Source organism: Conger conger, chromosome 19 (assembly GCF_963514075.1).
Source record: "Conger conger chromosome 19, fConCon1.1, whole genome shotgun sequence".
NCBI classification, from domain to species: Eukaryota; Metazoa; Chordata; class Actinopteri; order Anguilliformes; family Congridae; genus Conger; species Conger conger.
In genome coordinates, this window is record NC_083778.1 from 11,582,107 (window position 1) to 11,601,099 (window position 18,993).

Genomic DNA, 18,993 nt, shown 5'->3' on the forward strand with positions numbered 1-18,993 from the left:
CATAACCAAGTAGATTTCCGCCCTTCCAAATTTTAAAAAAAGAGGGAGGGAGAGTGCACTGCCGCCCACCCACAGACAGAAAGCCGGGCTCCTCTGTGCCCTCTTTATTCCCCCGGCAGCTGGACACACTCCCGGCTTTGTCCGAGGAGGTGCGCGGCGAGTGGACGTCTCTCCGTCTTCGCGGGATGATTGCGTCACCGTCACGTCCTAAACACAGCGCAGCGGATGGCATGTTTGGATGGGTTGTGAGCATACATGTGGCACTGAGCTCACTCGGGTCAGTGCGGGCCTACAGGGGAACAGAGGGTAAGACGCTCCCCGTGCCCGTCTGTAAACGCCGACCGAAAGGCCAGGCTTGAAATGTTTTCGCCTCAGAAGAGCACAAACTGGATTCGGCTACTTCCACGACGAAAGCGGTCCGTACGTTTCTACGGGAACCGAGGTTCCACTGCTCTCCGCTCTCCAGAGCTGGGGGGGGGGCTTGAGTCAGCGCAGGTCTGAATCACATTTTCATTTTCCCCCCGTTTGCGGCGGCAAGGGGTGTGGACCAAAAACATTCAGGCCAGACCTTAAAAAAAGAACTCCCTCGCTGCTGACCACAAAGCTGGAGAAACATGGTCTTCAAGGTTATTCTGGGTTTCCATCACAATTTCTAGGACAGGCAGTGCTCTGTACTGGACATGTTGGGACTTCGGCACTAAAATGATGCACTCGCCACCGAACGAGACGAAACAACGCACGGTAAAATGTTGATTTGAGTGCTGCGCTGGTGCTCAGGTAAGGCATGGGCACTTGATGCAGACATCAGTTTGATGCCGTTTCACACCGGGGACTGGGGTTCGCGCCCCGGTCCTGCTGAAGCCGAGTGTGGCCGGCATAATCGGCCCACCGCTCCGAGGGTGGGGGGGAGGGACTCAAGATCTGAGCTTCAAACCATAAGGACAAACTGAGTGACTTCCTTATGCCTGCTTAGAGATGGCTCCATTGCACACTTATAAACTAAGCATTACTCCAAATCCCAAAGCAAAGCTTTCATTACCTTCCAAAATGGAAGGACATATGTTTTGGTTTTTTTTCTACGCTTATTCATTTTGAAAATCGGCATGACGCAAAACACGTCTACAGAGAAACAGCTGCGATCAAATCAAACAGGCTTTTGTTAAATAATTCCCTTGGGTGAATTCCTCGTGTAATAGCTGAAATAACTAATCAGGCACATCTTTGCAGTTCCTCTCGCCCTCTTCTTTCTCGGTCGCTCTCTCTCGCTGTCTGTTCCTCCCTCTCCCCCCCCCACACACACACACACACACACACACACACACACACACACACACACACACACACACACACACACACACACACACACACACACACACACACACACACACACACACACACACACACACACACACACGGATCATCCTCTGGGGCCTGCAGAGATGGCGCCGCAAGGCTCCTGAGCTTCAAAAAATCATTACGCCCAACAGACACTGCCGATGATGATGACGGTGATGTCATTTCTCTCCCTCCAGTGTTCCTCTCTGCTCGTAGTCAGGTGGTCTGGAGGGGGAGGGTGGCTGGGTCCACAGTGACAGGAAGGGGGGGGGGGGGGGGTTGTAGGCTGCATTATGTCATTGTCCCTGTGATACAGCTGAGCCTGTTTTTAATGTGCATGGGCTGTATCTGCTATTGGCGTGTCGCACTGGAACAGCCGTTATGGGTGGGGGCTAAAATGAGGGATCTTGTATCTGGGATCGGCTGCTCGGGGCTGCAGAAACAGTGGTCTTATCAATACGGAATCTCCACCGTGTCCAACAATAAGGTTCACGTTGCAAATTGACGTGACTTGACATAAAAGTGTGGAATAAACGGTTCAGTGTTTTTCCACGGTTGTATGGGCTACAGGACCAGGCGACATTCCTGATCAAAAGACCTCAGCAGATGGATTTATGTCGTACTGCAGAACATCTCTAATCACTCAGATAATCTGTGATAAACCTTCTACTGCACAGGACAAAACAGAGCAGCAGTACTGCAGTAATAGTTTCCCGAGCACTGATCCTGGAAAACCTTTAACTGAAATCCTCCATAACCGCTATTGGCTACATACCAAGCAGGACTTGAGGGTAGTCTTCCTCAGGCGAATTAAATCCCATGGATAAAATTTCATATTTAAGCACGATAAATCACAACAAAACCAGAGAATGATGGATTTAATCTGGCAGCAGACTTCTTGTTTTGGAAAGATATCTTGTCTGCATACTTGTCCTGCCACTCACCTTAAGATAAGAAAGGGTAATGTTACAAGCATAGACTAGAAAGCATTGACAATATAGGTTAACTAGGTGGTATTGGGGGAAACAATGTTCTTCGAAAGATAAAATCAACAGACGCAGGGTAATGTTGATGCTGGAAACTGTAATTCCAAATGGCTACATGCAGAAAATATATTTTTTTAAATCATGAATGAACTGTTTCACACTGCAGCTGGGGTACTAATGGTCGTTTGGAACAGGAGGCAGGACTTCACAGCTGTATCCAGAGTACTTTCAACAGAATAAATTCATCTCGACTGCTGCACAGTGGAACAGATAGCCTAGCTATTAAATATGAATCACAACCGACGACTGTAATCATGAGCAAACAGCCCATTGTTGCATGTACAGTCTGACAAGCATCTTTTAGGAATTACTAACAGCTGTAAGGACAGAGTAAAAGGTTAAACATTTCCTTCGGGTTCTTAAAAAAATAAAAAATAAAACAAATAAAACATTCAAATAAACATAGGGCACTCGGCCACTAAAATTGCTACGTCCAGGATGCACTTGAAAGTGCTTCCAGTCGCAGGCGGGCACGTGGAGCTTTCCGGAAGCCTCCACCAAAAATCCCTTCAGGAGCACCACTCAGAGGCACGTGGACACGAACCCCAGTGACTCACAGGAAGTACTCGGCAACAAAGGCTCCACAGCACAGCGGAAAGGTCCTGCCACGGTTTGCGTTCCTCTATCTAAAGAGGTAACCACACACAATATGTCAAGCACTTCCTCAGATATTTGTATGTATAGGAATACTAATATGTATATTAATGTTTGGTAAGATTGTAATTATGTTGTAATTTTGTATATTGGGTGTTTTTGAATTTAGTGAAAGTGTATATGAATAGTAACATATATAGTAATAGGTTTGCGACTTAGAATATGGTCTGTTTTTTATTTTAATGTCGTTGTTTTGTCTGTAAGTGCCTCATCTCTGGTCATGTTATTATTTTTTGTATGGACTCCGGGAACAGTAGCTGATGTTTTGCATCAGCTAATGGGGATCCCACTGAATCTTAAATCTTAAATCTTAAATAGTCAGGCAAGTTCAGGTATGACGCTTTAAAGCCAAAGGAAAAAAATGTGTTCAGGGGCATCAGCAGGGAGAGAGCTGGATTTCTTTTGCTTCTTTTGCTTTGATTCCTTTGAACAACAGGGAGACTTGGTGCTCACCTCTTTTCCATAGGAAGCCGTTTCAGAGATTAAATGCAGTGAAGCCACCCTGAAGAGTCGCAGGGCGCTAATTTTCTTGGGCCGCGATCTGGTTTCGAAGCGGAGGGCTTCCAGCGTCCCTGTCCCGCCTCTGAGACTCGACCTCACTCGGGCGGGTCGGGCGGGTCCTGTGGGTCAGCGGAGTTCTTAGAGGCAGTTCGCTCAAAAAAACTTTAAAAAAATCACTCCGCTGCTGCTACGGCCCCAATCCACCCACGCCCCCCTTAGCCAAAACCAACATGTCCTGCAGCTGAGTAGGAAGGGCTCAAGCAAGAGCAGTGGGAGGAGGGGATTGGAACAAAACCTCTGCTGCCCCGGGGTTTACGAGAAGAATTATGGGTACGTGAGTTTATGAAGAAAATGTGAGTGAGAGGGGGAAAGAAAGGACCAGAAATCTCTCTTGAAACTTTAAACCCATATTTAGAACGCCAGTCCACCCGCTGGTGCGATCGTCTTTCACCCAGAAACACGAGCCCCGCGATCACGGTGTACGCCAGCAGCTGGTTGGTTTTCTCAGCCGAATAGCAGAAACGGCTTACGGCCCACCTGAATTTCTGGGATGATCACAATGATTCCCCCCCTCTCGGGAGCACAGAGAGTGAGGAATTCGACCCTCACTTTTAGCACAAGGCAGAACCTTTAATTCAGGTCTCCCGATGGATTCAGGAACTCGAGCCCATTGCGTGTCACAGCCAGGCTGACTTGCATGCTCAGTCATACCTGCGTGGCGGCTCGCGCAGATAAGACCGGGCAGACCGGTCCTTTTCACACACATGGTCAGGTGGCGGGACGCCAGATCTCAGCCTCCAGGTATCATGGGAACCAAAGAGAGAGGAACGCCAAACATGGTGTTTTTGCGGTCTCTAAAAAATCCCTTCCTTTTTCCAGCCTGAGGGCCACTGTGTGATATCTTTGGCAAATCCTTCAAGACTTACTTCTCGGATTGATAGTAAGAACTAAACCAGTACCGTGCCATTATTTTATCCCGTGGAGAATATGAATGAATGAATGAAAGCATGCACGCTACCCTCCCTCGACTCCCTCCCTCATTGTATCAAACTCACAATGCCTGCAATGCCCCGCTTTAAAAGATAATACATTCAAAAAATATACTAAAAAGTTAGCCAAATGTCAAAAGGGAAGATCTCCACTCCTGTTAAATACGAAAGGATACACACGTCACCTTTCGTCTTTAAAATGCAATTTGCAGATTCCTGTCCTCTGTCAAAAGAGCAGGTGTTCCTATCATTTCAACTTTTTTGAAAGGCACGTAGGCAGCATTTCTGCGGTATCAAACTGCCATTGTTCACTGTAGCCCCTTTGATTATGATATCTATGAGATGTTGGGTGAAAGGCCTGGAGGGAATAGTATTAGAATATCAAATCAGAAGACCGGTTTTGTAGCAGTATTGTGAAAGCATTCAAATTAAATCCACATCTGATAAAAAAACAAAACAAAACAAAAGTAACAACATACATTTCAACGACTTTAAACAAAAAGTAACAGCAAACATTTTAGAGAATGGAAATGTGAACTTTTTCGTGTAAATATCATGGGATATTTACTGTGCTCAGCGTGTGCCAAGGGCTTGGCAACCAGCAATCCAAATTATATCTCAATACAATCCCACGGCTGCCATAAACAGTCCAATAATCCACCCACACCATGTGGTGCACTTCTTGCAGATCAAGGTCTGAGCGAAGATCGGCGTTCCTGATTGGACGGGGCGATCGGCGGTGTCACATTTCGACGTGACGGTGGCTGCAGGCATTGCTCAGCACTGCCGCCACAGATACTCCACTCATCAGACACTCAGGACTGCATTCCTCCAGGCCACCGTGCGTCTCAGCCGGACGAGGCCCTAGTTGGTGACAGGGGTCTCCGGCGCCGTACTACGGTACAGAACGTTCGGTGCCATGGTGCTGTCCTGAGCCACGCCCCCCTCATGAATTATTTAGAGCGCACGTCAAACGGAATGCTGCAGTTGAGACGGAGACAGAAGACTCAATGTTGCGAGAGGACGGAGGCAACCATGTGGCCAGACTGAAGACATCTGTGGTATGGCCATGTCACCGAAACGTGAAAATGACAAACAACCACGAATCAAAAAGTAATAGGTCTTCTGCTTAAGAAAAACAAATCTCCTTTCAAGCAAATCTGATTATAATTAAATAAGACGCGTCTAAGAGGGAAGTTAAGAGAGAGGGACCAGGGCTTCCAGGGCGGCTCCATTTGTAGCATCTCAAGTGGCATTAACCACCCATGACTCCAGTCAAATGCCAGTAGGCCGTATACATACATTTAGAAAAATGCAGAAATAAAACATTACCACGATTCAATTCAGGCTAGCACCACGTCTGCAAGCATCATTTCAGAAGAGCAACTAGAGAGTGACATCCGACCTGTGCAACCTTCACCCGGAGTTCCAGCTATAACCTGAGGCTTGCCCCAGACCGGCCCTCTGTGGGGTCATCACACAGCTGCCACTGTGATGTCATCTGACAGGGCTCTCAACCCGACTCAACACATAGCACTGGCATGAAGGTCCAGACCATACTTCAGTAAAGTAAACCATTCACACTATAGTCAACGGCACTGAAATGCTAGCCATGATTGTGCCGCTAATTTCAGGGGGTTCTGAGTCCTAAACCTGGGAGAGGTAGGATCCTCCCCAAGGTCAAAGGACAGGGGAATGTGGGGTGGCCTGTAGCGTAGTGGTTAAGGTACATGACTGGGACACGCAAGGTCGGTGGTTCGATCCCCGGTGTAGCCACAATAAGATCCACACAGTCTGCATTGCTCCAGGGGAGGATTGTCACCTGCTTAGTCTAATCAACTGTACGTCGCTCTGGATAAGAGCGTCTGCCAAAATGCCAATAATGTAATGTAATGTGGAATGCGGCCCCCGGTTCTTCCTCAAATGTGGAATTCCACCCAAAAGCCCTTTTAGCCCTGCTAAGAAGCGGGGAGCCTCCCAGCAAGCTTCATCCATCACCGTCCAGCTGCTCCCAGGGACCCGCTCAGCAGATCACAGGCTTTCCCCCCTGATTTCACAGGAGGAACACCGGGGAATGTTCTGGAAATCGCTTTCCAGGCAGAAATTCCCACGACGGCACGGAAGTCAGTTGAACTTGAGCGCGGGAATGTGGGGATTCTTCACGCGCCACACTTTAATCCTTTTCAGATTTCGGGAGCCGTAGCAGTCGCACTTTGCTGTGACGCAGAGAACAACCCGCGAAAAGAATGTTTGAGACGGGGGGAGGACCGCGTTGTCGTTCTGCCTCACGGGTGTGACGTGTCCGGACGTTTGCGCTGGAGATCCGATTGCGGATCGAACCGGCAACCTTACCTGCTCTTACCGCCTGAGTTATTCCACGTCAATTTTCAGCAGACATAGCAAGAGGTTTAAATTAGGCAAACTGGGCCCCTCCTCTAAAAGATTACTGGCATCACTCTCACCAGAAGTGGTTAAAAAACCAGCAATATTTCAACTGTCCTTGCTCCTGCACTGACTCTTCGGGTAAAAAAAAGCCTCCGCTGTACTTTTCACCCCACTTGCTTAATTCAATAAAAATGTCCCTCAGCCAACATACCGCTAGGTTAGCATTGTTAAAAATAGTTTGCACCCATACCAGACTATCTAGACAAAGTTATTCCACGTCAATTTTCAGCAGACATAGCAAAACTAGAGGTTTAAATGAGGCAAACTGGGCCCCTCCTCTAAAAGATTACTGGCATCACTCTAACCAGGAGTACTTGAAGGCAAGCAAGATTTTTTTTTTCTTCTGATTCTGACAGTAGTTACTGCAGTGACATCCGGAAAGGGTTCTGACCCCCGACACCACAGAAGGCCAAACGGTTCTTTCCCACACTTCCGCAGTGATGGCGCCCTTGGGCGCCTCCAATAACAGCTTCGCATTCTGAGTGTTTAACAGTACTGTGTGGACACCAACTCACAAGAGCATCGTGGGGCTCCATCACAAGGTGAGTAAGTGGGGAAACAAACTCCCACTACTGGCCTGCTTGTGAGGTCTGAAGATAAAATGGTAAGTAAAGAAATCATGTCATGACGAAAAACAGTGTTTGTGAAGGTACCAGCGCACCTACAATAATATATGCATGTTCAGACATCACAACAGAACCCAGTCACATATGACCTCTAATTACCGCACTATTAGCAGTTTTTGTTTCACATTTCTGTACATTACCAACAATACTGCGTGTATCCATACCAAGAGACCACAAGATACCTGATAGAGGGAGTATCACACACCACTGGGTACTATACCTTGGCTGTAGATTACACAACCAAGAAGAATGTGTCAGTGTCTCTGGACGTTCTACAAACCAAGTCAGCACAACAGGTCTACAGTTCAGAGGTCACCTGGCCGTTACCAATGGAAGACTCACCCTCTCAGGTCAGAGCCATACTTTGAGCTGTGACCTCTCCCACATAGGTGGCAAAAGACTTGAAACGTGGAACATGGGCATTCCATACAAAAACTCTTTTCAAAGGGCAAATTCCTTTCCACCCAATTAAAAATGAATGATTCATAGGCACATGCAAAACGTGGAATAGCTAGTGACACAGTATTACACATAACTGTTATTACATAAATAAAAACCCTTATCGGATATGACATACTAAGATAAGGGCGGCAGCAGGCACAAATTCATTTGGAGGCCTTCAAGTCCATTGTGCCAACTCCCATTTCCTTTATCAAAAATATCTGCCATCTCACAGAAGGAAATTCCTTGGAAGACTGGACAGGGAAGATGTTGCCATACAAGGATAAAGTACATAGCAACAACAGTGTTTATGCCGCTGGAAATCAGGGTTAAAAAACCAGCAATATTTCAACTGTCACTCGTCGGGTAAAAAAAAAAAAAGGCTCCCCTGTACTTTTCACCCCAACTGCTTTATTCAATAAAAATGTCCCTCAGCCAACATACTGCTTGGTTAGCATTGTTAAAAATAGTCTGCGCCCATACCAGACTATCTAGACAAGGTTATTCCAGGAACCCTTTTCTCCATTTATGATCGCTATTAAAAGTTTGCCCGTTACGTATTCCCTTCAAGGAACTTGCTTCACCATGAGTCACCTGTCGACTTAAAGTGAATTTCGTCTGCAGCCTATAAATGGACAGAGTAAATATGAGGCCACTCCCAAAAAAATACCATTATTTTAAAACAATGAAAGGGGGAATGAGCCATCCACGCACCGCAACACATCTTGCCACAAAAGAAAGGAATATTTACACTGTAGGCTGAATGTTCCGGGGTTGGACTGGGCATAGGATTTCAATGATGTTCAAACACAATGTTGAAAGAATTGAAAGTTTGAATATTCAGGGCCTGGAAAACTAGGAGTTTGCTTGGTCGTCCGCATAAGAGAATGTGTGGGTTGTACTCCCTCCAATTCCTTATAGTTCATAATTGTCACAGGAAGGATAATGATCGGGCTAGTTGTGAAGTAGAACGGAGTAAGGACACTGGTATGTATTTTTTAAATATAACTACTGGGGCAAGACAATTATACCATTATAAAAATAATATGAAAAACAAACCAATACCAACAACAGAAATGTGGTATGTTCTTCAAAAACAACCTCTTGTAATTCACAACAATTTATTCGCTTGTTTTTGTTTACAGATTTACAATTTGGTCTTGCACAGTTTCCCCAACTCATCTTCCCAAAGACTCATGTCTCATGTCTCAAAAAATACATTGTGAAGAGAACACTGGTCAGCACTATCAGCGGCAGACAGAAAGTTCAAAGCAAGAAATGTGGCCTTCCGTTACCTCACCATCTCCCTGTCCTTCTGCCATTACGAAATCTCCCGTCACATCAATAAAACTGACCGGTTTGAGCTTTGGATTGCGTCCAAAAAGGCCAAATAGTTGGTCTGGCTTTGGGGGCTAAGCCCCCCGGTGCCCGTATAAGCATTGCGTTGGTCTGACGGCACCGCTGTCAGTCTGCAGGTTTTCAAGCTGCCCGGCTGCTAGCCTGGCTGAGGAGATCCGGCCGGTAGCCTGGCTGAGGAGATCCGGCTGCTAGCCTGGCTGAGGAGATCCGGCCGCTAGCCTGGCTGAGGAGATCCGGCTGCTAGCCTGGCTGAGGAGATCTGGCCGGTAGCCTGGCTGAGGAGATCCGGCCGCTAGCCTGGCTGAGGAGATCCGGCAGCCCCTGACAGCCGTTTGCGACCTGCAGGGGTTTGCTCCGGGGCTTACTTTCATCTCCCAGCGTTTCCGTGTGCCTGCCTCTTTAACGGCCCAGCGGGTCAGGGGCCGCAGGCTTACAAACAGTAGGCGCAGAAAATTAGAGAGGACAGAAAAGGGTACCGACACACACACACACATTCACACGCACACACACACGCACACGCACACGCACACGCACACAGGCAAAGTGACATAACTGCACACATGCGCATATACAAAGGAGTGTGTACATGTACAGACACACTGTCTGTACATGTCTTCCTGCTCAGATTCGGTCCCTTTGATCAACCGTGTTTCTGCAGAGTCAGCACTTTCTCAGGCCCCATTCAGAGGAAAAAAATGATCTCGGTGGGGTCAGCCACTCAAGAAGTGATTGTTGGACTATATGCTGAGCACAAAATATCACAGAGTGTTGAGCAGCTTTATTACCGGTCAGTCGATACAGAAACAAAGCACTTGGACAACTAGCTAGCAACCCTCTGGTCATTCGTACAGGTGGATGTGAGCTGTGGCATGTTGAAAACATAGATTCCTACAGGTAGGAACCACAGGATGTGGTTTTGACACAACATACCCACATCCCTCTAAAGCCCAATAACCTCTTCACACCCATCACCCAAATACCCGCCACCCTCTCCTTACTAAGACCCCCCTCCTCCAATACAAACCAGCCTATATCTGCTCCCTTTCTGTACAACCAAAGAAAAAACCAGAACAAAGAGACACTAAATCAGTGAAGACAATATCGGTAACAGATCAATGCGGAAATTCAGGGAGGCAGCTCAAGAGTGGGGAAAGATCTGACAACAGAAGAATGCATGTTGCATTTTGCTAAATTGTATTCAGCACCAGTAAAGCACGAAGATGAAACAGGCTTTACAGTGGCTTGATTAATGGGTCATTATAAGGGTGACAGCAGGGTTTCAAAATGTGCAGAAGTGAGCACATCAATAATTTTATGAAACACTTCAGAAGCACTATAGAACGGTATAGACTATTGCAACAGTGGTCATTTTCAGGGGTTCTTATGGAGGTCAATTATTCCATATTGTTTGTTAGCCGTAAGCACTGAATAAAAAAACTGTCGTTAAAAAACAGTGACACTCATGCTTCCAAAAAAAGGCAACTGGCTTCAATATTACAGAACATAATAGAAATTATGCTAAAACAGTCACTGTCGACACATATCAAATGCTAATCACTGCTGCCAGAAAATAAGCCTGAGAACGCGAATCACACAGCACATTCATATACCCACATTATAAATCGACTATCTCCCGCACAGTAATTATCACAAAACATAAACCGAGTGCAATTTGCATAGACCGCTTACGAGTCAACGTCAAATAAGATGAACATTACGGCGTTATGTAGCGAGAGTAATCAATCGCAAGCGCGTCAACGCAGTGGTCAGTTGTTAGCTTGCAAGTTATCCGTTCGGTGGCTTGTTATTTGCATAATGCATACAGTGGGGAATTTCAAGAAGTAACATTATTAGATATTCATATTCATAAAAACAAACCGCTTGCAGCGATCATACAACACATAATCTTGCCATTCCAACAAAGTCAAGCAAGCAGCGCTTACCTTAGCGAGATGCTGGAAAACGGACAGCGATTAGACTGAAATATTGTAGCTTTCCGGAGTTTAATCCAATCGATCACATTGTTTTAGGACGATCCAACACTGACAGACGAAGATCATGAGTCAGTTTTCCGATTATTCTTATTATTCCTTTTATTCTTGTATGCAGGCTTCTCCCATGGAGCCAACCACATACGCTCTTCAGGCTTGTAGGCGTTAAGTTGGTAACTCGGTTAAAGCGAGAGGGAAGGACGAATCTCCGTAAAATAGGAGGGGTAACCTAGAAAAACAAACAAAGAAATATTATTGTTAAGTCCGTAAAATTCAAGGTAAATGGAGAAGATTCACAAAGTTAATAATTGTTAACGGTCAACAGTTACTATAAGCAGCACATACAATCTTAAACTCCGAGTAACGACCTTTAAGAACACTGTTGGCTGTATTCCCTCACCCCCCGTCTGTCGGAGAGACAGAAGCGTGTTTTCATACAGTGAAATCCGATTGGTTTCTTCGGGCATGACGTCTGGAGTCGGAGGTGGGAAAGTATACTCAACATTGTTGGAGGAAATTTTGCCGAACATTGGTGATACAGTAACGTATCATTTCTGTTTCCGCGATGTAGTCAGCAGCCTACAAATAAAGCGCTTGCTCTGGTGAACCTTTTGCAATCTCAAAGCTAATGGAGACTTCAGGTATTTGTGTAGATATACATGTTGATATTACTGTGTGTGTGCGAGTGCGTGAGTGCACATGCATACGCATGCATGTATGTATCCTTATGTGTACCATGTATTGGTCTGCATTTGCGTTTCACTGTTCTGTATGTGCTTGCTTGAATGCTTGTCTGTACATACATGCCAGTGTGTTTGCACGTTGGAAGATGCACTCGTGTACTATACAGGCTCCAAGTTCTCTGGAGGGTCAGGACAGGCATGCGAGCCGGCTGAGCTTTGACTGGGTAGGCGAGGGGGCTGGCATCGTGACTGTTTAGCAATTACGCCGTTGTGGCCCAGAGCAGCCATAGACAATAGCCTCTGTCATTCAGTTTAAATTATGCCAGACTGACAGAGAGGTGGTTCAAAGAGGGAGGATTTTATGTTTAAAAAAAACACATATTAACAATGAACACAATTAAGACTGACTGACAGGCAGTACTGGTATTTTATACTGAAATATATGCGGGTATATTTTCTATTCACAGTTTTACTTGCCACAACACAAGGGTCGCATCGATGAGTATTATGAAGAAGCTTGGCGAAGGTCCGGCAGCCATTTTAAAATGGCACCACAGACCATTTCCACTGCGAAAGGTTACTCTCCAAAGGCTCTGTTTTGATGGATGAAAATGAACAGCACCGCATTGCAAAACCTCTACTTTTTTTGTTTTGCTTTCCGTGCCAAGGAACCAAAAACCAGTTGTTTTTACAGATACAGGGTCAGAACAAGCAGACTCTAGGGAGGTCATTACCACTCCCCACTCCACAATCACCCCCCCCCCACCCCCCTCCCTCCCAACGAGCCTTGCGTGGCAGTCAGCTCTGACCTTCATTGTTTCTACGGGCTACAATAAGGCTTTCATCAGCAACACTGAGGCTAGCACCGAACACTCCCAACTGGTCACAGGGAAAGGTCAACAGCTTGACTTCTGGTGGCGGTACACAGCAAGCAGCGATAAGCTCGCATATCCAAGCTCTTTTCTCTTGCTAATGGGCATTGTGTGGGGCAGGGGAGTGGCCAGCGGGAGTTTTGGCATTGCCCTCCTCGGGTAAGTAAGGAAAGCGATAAGGGTCATAAATATACCTTTTATCTGGGGCACGTCTGAGCGTCCGGGGGGGGGGGTGAATCGGAGTGGTTGTGAGCAGAACTATGGGAGATGTCAGAAAGAATCTTTCCGCCGCTATCTGCTCACCTCATATTACCCATTGGGCATTTTCAAGCGCGCGTTGCCTCCTATCTTCAGAGAGCAGCTTTGACGACCACACAGAGGGACAGCGGACATCTTTACCCCCTCGAGGGATGCGTTTTCGGGCTCTGGCAGCGGCTCGCGGCACTCCACCGTGACCTTAAAGCGCACCCTCCGACAACGGCCATTACCATATAACTCCAGACATTATGGTGAATGGATTTTTTATTGAGCACAATATAACGGATAATTGGAGTGATTAGCTCTCGTGGCCATGGTAATTTCTGGGAAGACCGTGCCCAGGAGAGATGTCTTTACATTTATAGAGGCCAGTCAGCAGGATATGAAGATTTTTTTTTTTGTTTTTGTTTTTGATTTAATCTTTATTTATACAGGGCAGGTTGACTGAGCACACATACTCAAATGCAGCAAGGTCCTGTCAATGTCCCCTCAAGTAGCCTAACCTGCACGTCTTTGGAAGATATAGTCATTTCTATGGAATAAAAAGTCTAGCAGAACCACACCGAACCGTTACTATAGTGACGATGAGAATGGGCAGTAGCTGACAACGGAGTTACTCGCCGCAATTCATTTCTTTTAGGACGCGGGCTGGAGCTGTGGGCCTTCCGTTTCGGCTCTCGTTTCCCCGGGGACTAGAATGGACAAGACGCATCCGAGAGAGAGACGCCTTTGGTACACATCGCTGCGTAATACAATAGGATGTTCGTTCAGGTATTCCCGTGGCTGTGTGCCAGAAAGGGTTCAGTGGAAGAAAGTCGAATGAATGAGTAAATTGTGATGCAGCTGCCGCATCACATCTGCCTTGCGTTACTGAATGTAATAAATAAGGTAGGATAAATAATGGAAGGCCGGCAGAGGAAATTTGGCCCGATCTGTGCAAACACTGGAGGAAATTGGCTTGCAGTACAGTCGTCACCTTTTACCTAGAGTACGACTGATCAAAACGGCATAGGAGTCAGCGGTCTAAAAAGAAACCGTTTCGTCTTACCGAGTGAACTTGATTCTCTCTGGCCAGCGTTCCGATAACACCTTCAGACAGAATTAATTCATCGTTTTTCGAAATGTGCGATGCTTGAATTGTTCTGGCAGGTTCGTACAAGGAAATGACAAATCAACCTTTAAACCCATCCAAGAAAATTACCCTTCTTCGTAGGATGGCATCAACTGCTTTTAAAATAACGGGGGCTAGATAAATGTGGAAAATAAATCAAAGTACATACAATTAAAATGGTAACTGAAGGACAACTGAAGCTATAATCAAACTTCAAGTACATGTTTCCAGTTCCACAACATTAATTGCAAATGAGATCATTGTAATTAAGTTTCTATTGAGAAAAATCTTCTGGCAATGTCTGATGATGCCAGGTAAAAATGCAATATTGCTGTTGTTATGATTGATGTCTCAATTAAGTGCTTCTCATTTTTATAAGCACTTGTATTATGAACAGCTGCAATAATATTATGCCTCACTGTAGTACAGAATTTCTGAAGGCATTGTACCCCTTCTTAAAGTACGATGCGTCTTTCGCACCGTGCACAGAAAAGACACAAAGTCCTTTTTACATATCAAAGGCACATCAGTTTCAAACATTGAACTTTTCTCTGATGCTGGACATTTTGTTGATTATAACTCCTAATTTCCCACTGCAAAATCTTGACATATCTTGTAATCTTGTAATGCATTTAGAAATATCTTGTCTTCAGTGTTGTGTTTTTCCAACTGGATTGTATTAGGTGAAGTCTAAATTGCCAATTTATTCATTGTAAATCTTGCAGAAATACAGATTTCTGGACACAATGCTAATATTGTATTATTGTTAATGATGCTTATATTTAGATATACACAGCATTAAACAAATGGGCACTTGTACACTATAATAATAATTTTATTGTTAGCCATTATTGGCAGCAAATGTAATGTCAACAACGAATGCAATCAAATACGAATTTGTGGTGGCATTTACTGTTTAATGTTATTATGATAGCCATCAAGTATAGATGTGTGTAGCAAATAAAGGTCGATGAGTACATTTAAATGAGGAAAGCAACCCGAAGCACTGTGCAGTACATAACGCGTTTTCCATGGCATCTATAAGTGCACCCTCAATATTAATGTGCTCGTCTTTAAATATTGATTGTGTTCTGAGATCGCACAGGAAAAATAAATGACTTTCAATTCCTGTAATTTCGTCCAAAATACTCTACCTTGCAACACACTGAATGCAACATTGCGTATCTTCTGTTGCCTCACCATCTCCCTGTCCTTCCGCCAATTACAAGATATCCAGTCAAGTCAATAAGATTGATTAGTTTCAGCTTACATACTACGCCTTTAAAGGCCAAATAGTCAGGCTGGCTTTGTGGGCCCTGCTATTAACTCCTACCAGTAAAAAGCACTTAACATCACATTAAATCATAGGCTCAGGCAATGCACACTCAGTTCTCTGCCGTCTGACCACACAAAGACACCAAGAGCTACTGTACACAAGGCCTGGTCCCGTATTGCAAGTGAGAACAAGTCATCCAAGAAAATTACCCTTCTTCGTAGGATGGCATCAACTGCTTTTAAAATAACGGGGGCTAGATAAATGTGGAAAATAAATCAAAGTACATACAATTAAAATGGTAACTGAAGGACAACTGAAGCTATAATCAAACTTCAAGTACATGTTTCCAGTTCCACAACATTAATTGCAAATGAGATCATTGTAATTAAGTTTCTATTGAGAAAAATCTTCTGGCAATGTCTGATGATGCCAGGTAAAAATGCAATATTGCTGTTGTTATGATTGATGTCTCAATTAAGTGCTTCTCATTTTTATAAGCACTTGTATTATGAACAGCTGCAATAATATTATGCCTCACTGTAGTACAGAATTTCTGAAGGCATTGTACCCCTTCTTAAAGTACGATGCGTCTTTCGCACCGTGCACAGAAAAGACACAAAGTCCTTTTTACATATCAAAGGCACATCAGTTTCAAACATTGAACTTTTCTCTGATGCTGGACATTTTGTTGATTATAACTCCTAATTTCCCACTGCAAAATCTTGACATATCTTGTAATCTTGTAATGCATTTAGAAATATCTTGTCTTCAGTGTTGTGTTTTTCCAACTGGATTGTATTAGGTGAAGTCTAAATTGCCAATTTATTCATTGTAAATCTTGCAGAAATACAGATTTCTGGACACAATGCTAATATTGTATTATTGTTAATGATGCTTATATTTAGATATACACAGCATTAAACAAATGGGCACTTGTACACTATAATAATAATTTTATTGTTAGCCATTATTGGCAGCAAATGTAATGTCAACAACGAATGCAATCAAATACGAATTTGTGGTGGCATTTACTGTTTAATGTTATTATGATAGCCATCAAGTATAGATGTGTGTAGCAAATAAAGGTCGATGAGTACATTTAAATGAGGAAAGCAACCCGAAGCACTGTGCAGTACATAACGCGTTTTCCATGGCATCTATAAGTGCACCCTCAATATTAATGTGCTCGTCTTTAAATATTGATTGTGTTCTGAGATCGCACAGGAAAAATAAATGACTTTCAATTCCTGTAATTTCGTCCAAAATACTCTACCTTGCAACACACTGAATGCAACATTGCGTATCTTCTGTTGCCTCACCATCTCCCTGTCCTTCCGCCAATTACAAGATATCCAGTCAAGTCAATAAGATTGATTAGTTTCAGCTTACATACTACGCCTTTAAAGGCCAAATAGTCAGGCTGGCTTTGTGGGCCCTGCTATTAACTCCTACCAGTAAAAAGCACTTAACATCACATTAAATCATAGGCTCAGGCAATGCACACTCAGTTCTCTGCCGTCTGACCACACAAAGACACCAAGAGCTACTGTACACAAGGCCTGGTCCCGTATTGCAAGTGAGAACAAGTCATATCAGTAAAGTAAAATGTAACATTTTTTGCCTTCACCGCCTTCTACTGTAACAAAGGAATTTCTCATGTGGTCTCTGTCGTCATAGGAGATATGACCTAAATTAGGAAGCGGGGGCTTGCTAATTGAACATGTCACAAGAGGCAGGAGGACAGTGATTGACTCTCGTTGACACCACGGGGGGGGGAAAGCTTTCATGCCAGAAAGCTATTACAGAAAGTAATGGGTGCTTTGAACAATGCAACGCGTTGAGGTGGTAACTGATATCACCAGCCATCAAAGCAGGAGCTAGCCACCACACTACAGGTGACGTCCCCTTCCCTTTACAAACGGGCGCTCCGTATTTGTGCAAACCGGGGAGGGGAGCGATTTATCGCCGTTGCTACCTTGAGTATTTTCCCGGTACAATCTCTGGACAAGGCATAGCAATAGGCTCGCTGAGTTCAACGGACAAAGAGTGCTTACCGAACTCGCTCCTGTCCCCCGCCTACGCCGGCTGCGAGGTGCAAGCTGTCGCATCTGAGCGAGGAGACGCAGGCCGGTCCCCGAGGAGGCGCGGTGTCCGAGCGAGACCCCCCACGGCGTGTCAATCAAGCGGGGGAAAGACAGGACCGTAAATATCACGGACGAGCGATCGGGTGCTTCTCTCCTCCTCTCTTGCTCTCTCTCTCTCTCCCCCTCTCTCCTCTCACCTCCTCCCTCCCTCTCTCTCTCTCTCTCTCTCTTTCCGTCTCTCTCTCTCTACCACAGCAGGATACAGCCTGGACCGCCGCACGTCTCCATGGCAACCGGGAGGGACTCTCCTGTGATTTGTCGATCTGCGATTCGGAGGCAGAGCGCGCAAAAGCCGTGAGCAAACAAGGCAGGGCCAACCCTCCCCCCCAACCCCCCCCCCCCTACATTTCACTGCTCATAGATGTCGAGATTAGCCCCAATCCCCCCCCCCCCCCCCAAAAAAAACGCACAAAGAACTCGCTCCACTGCCTGTGAAGAGACAATGGGAATGGAATCTTGAGAAGAGGGGCGGGGCTGACCGGGGGAACGAGTGACTGACAGGTTTGTGAAGGCTCAGCACGCCGTCGAGGGAGAAAGGGGGCGGCGATGAGTTGGTCGGTGGGCGTGAATTAACGCAGGGCACAAAATGTTCGGAGCCAAGCTTTTGCATTACATCACATTCATTTAAATCCGGACACTTATGCAGAGTGACTTACATTGTAAGCGATCGCCAACGCATTAAGCGGAGCGGCGGCGCCGGTACGCGGCTAGCATTCCCAGACCAGTGAGAGCAGCGAGGGCTAGTGCTAACGCAAGCTAACAATGCTAACGCAAAACGTTCTCTCGGTGTCGCTGCCGCGTCGTGGCGATGTTACAGCACTGGCAAAACGTTCCGGTTAAAGATTGTCGAGAACATTTCATGTCAGCTGGGGGAACCATAACACAAACACTGAAAGCATACACATCCCTAAGAAGGCAAAAAAAAAAGAAAAATACAATAAAATTCCACGACCTGCATTCATACACAAGACGGTGCTCGCTTTGGGGGCGGCACACAGCCAGGACGCAGGCTTTTGGAGCTCGGGACGGGGTCCGGAGCTCATGTGTGCGGTAGCTTGACTCGCTGACCTTGGACAGATGGCACCGGTGAAGCAGGCTAAATATAAACACTCTCACAGAGGGACTGTACGTCTCCTGCGCCGTGCGACATCTGAGGAGCAGTACAACACCCAAGCATCCAGCGCTCAGAGAGCGGCGTGAGGCTCCCAAATAATATCACAGGGCTGAATGCAGACGTACTCATACACGTGCTTACACACAAA

The 18,993-nt window shown here is 45.6% G+C and overlaps 1 protein-coding gene across 1 annotated transcript in view; it reads right to left on the minus strand.

Moving 5' to 3' along the window:
• The window catches only part of mical3a (microtubule associated monooxygenase, calponin and LIM domain containing 3a), a 100,907-nt gene that overhangs the window by 57,757 nt on the left and 24,157 nt on the right, over positions 1 to 18,993 (minus strand). The window contains exon 4 of the mRNA XM_061229844.1: positions 11,340 to 11,616. The gene's annotated coding sequence lies outside the window, so the exon portion shown is untranslated. The remainder of the gene's footprint in view (positions 1 to 11,339; positions 11,617 to 18,993) is intronic.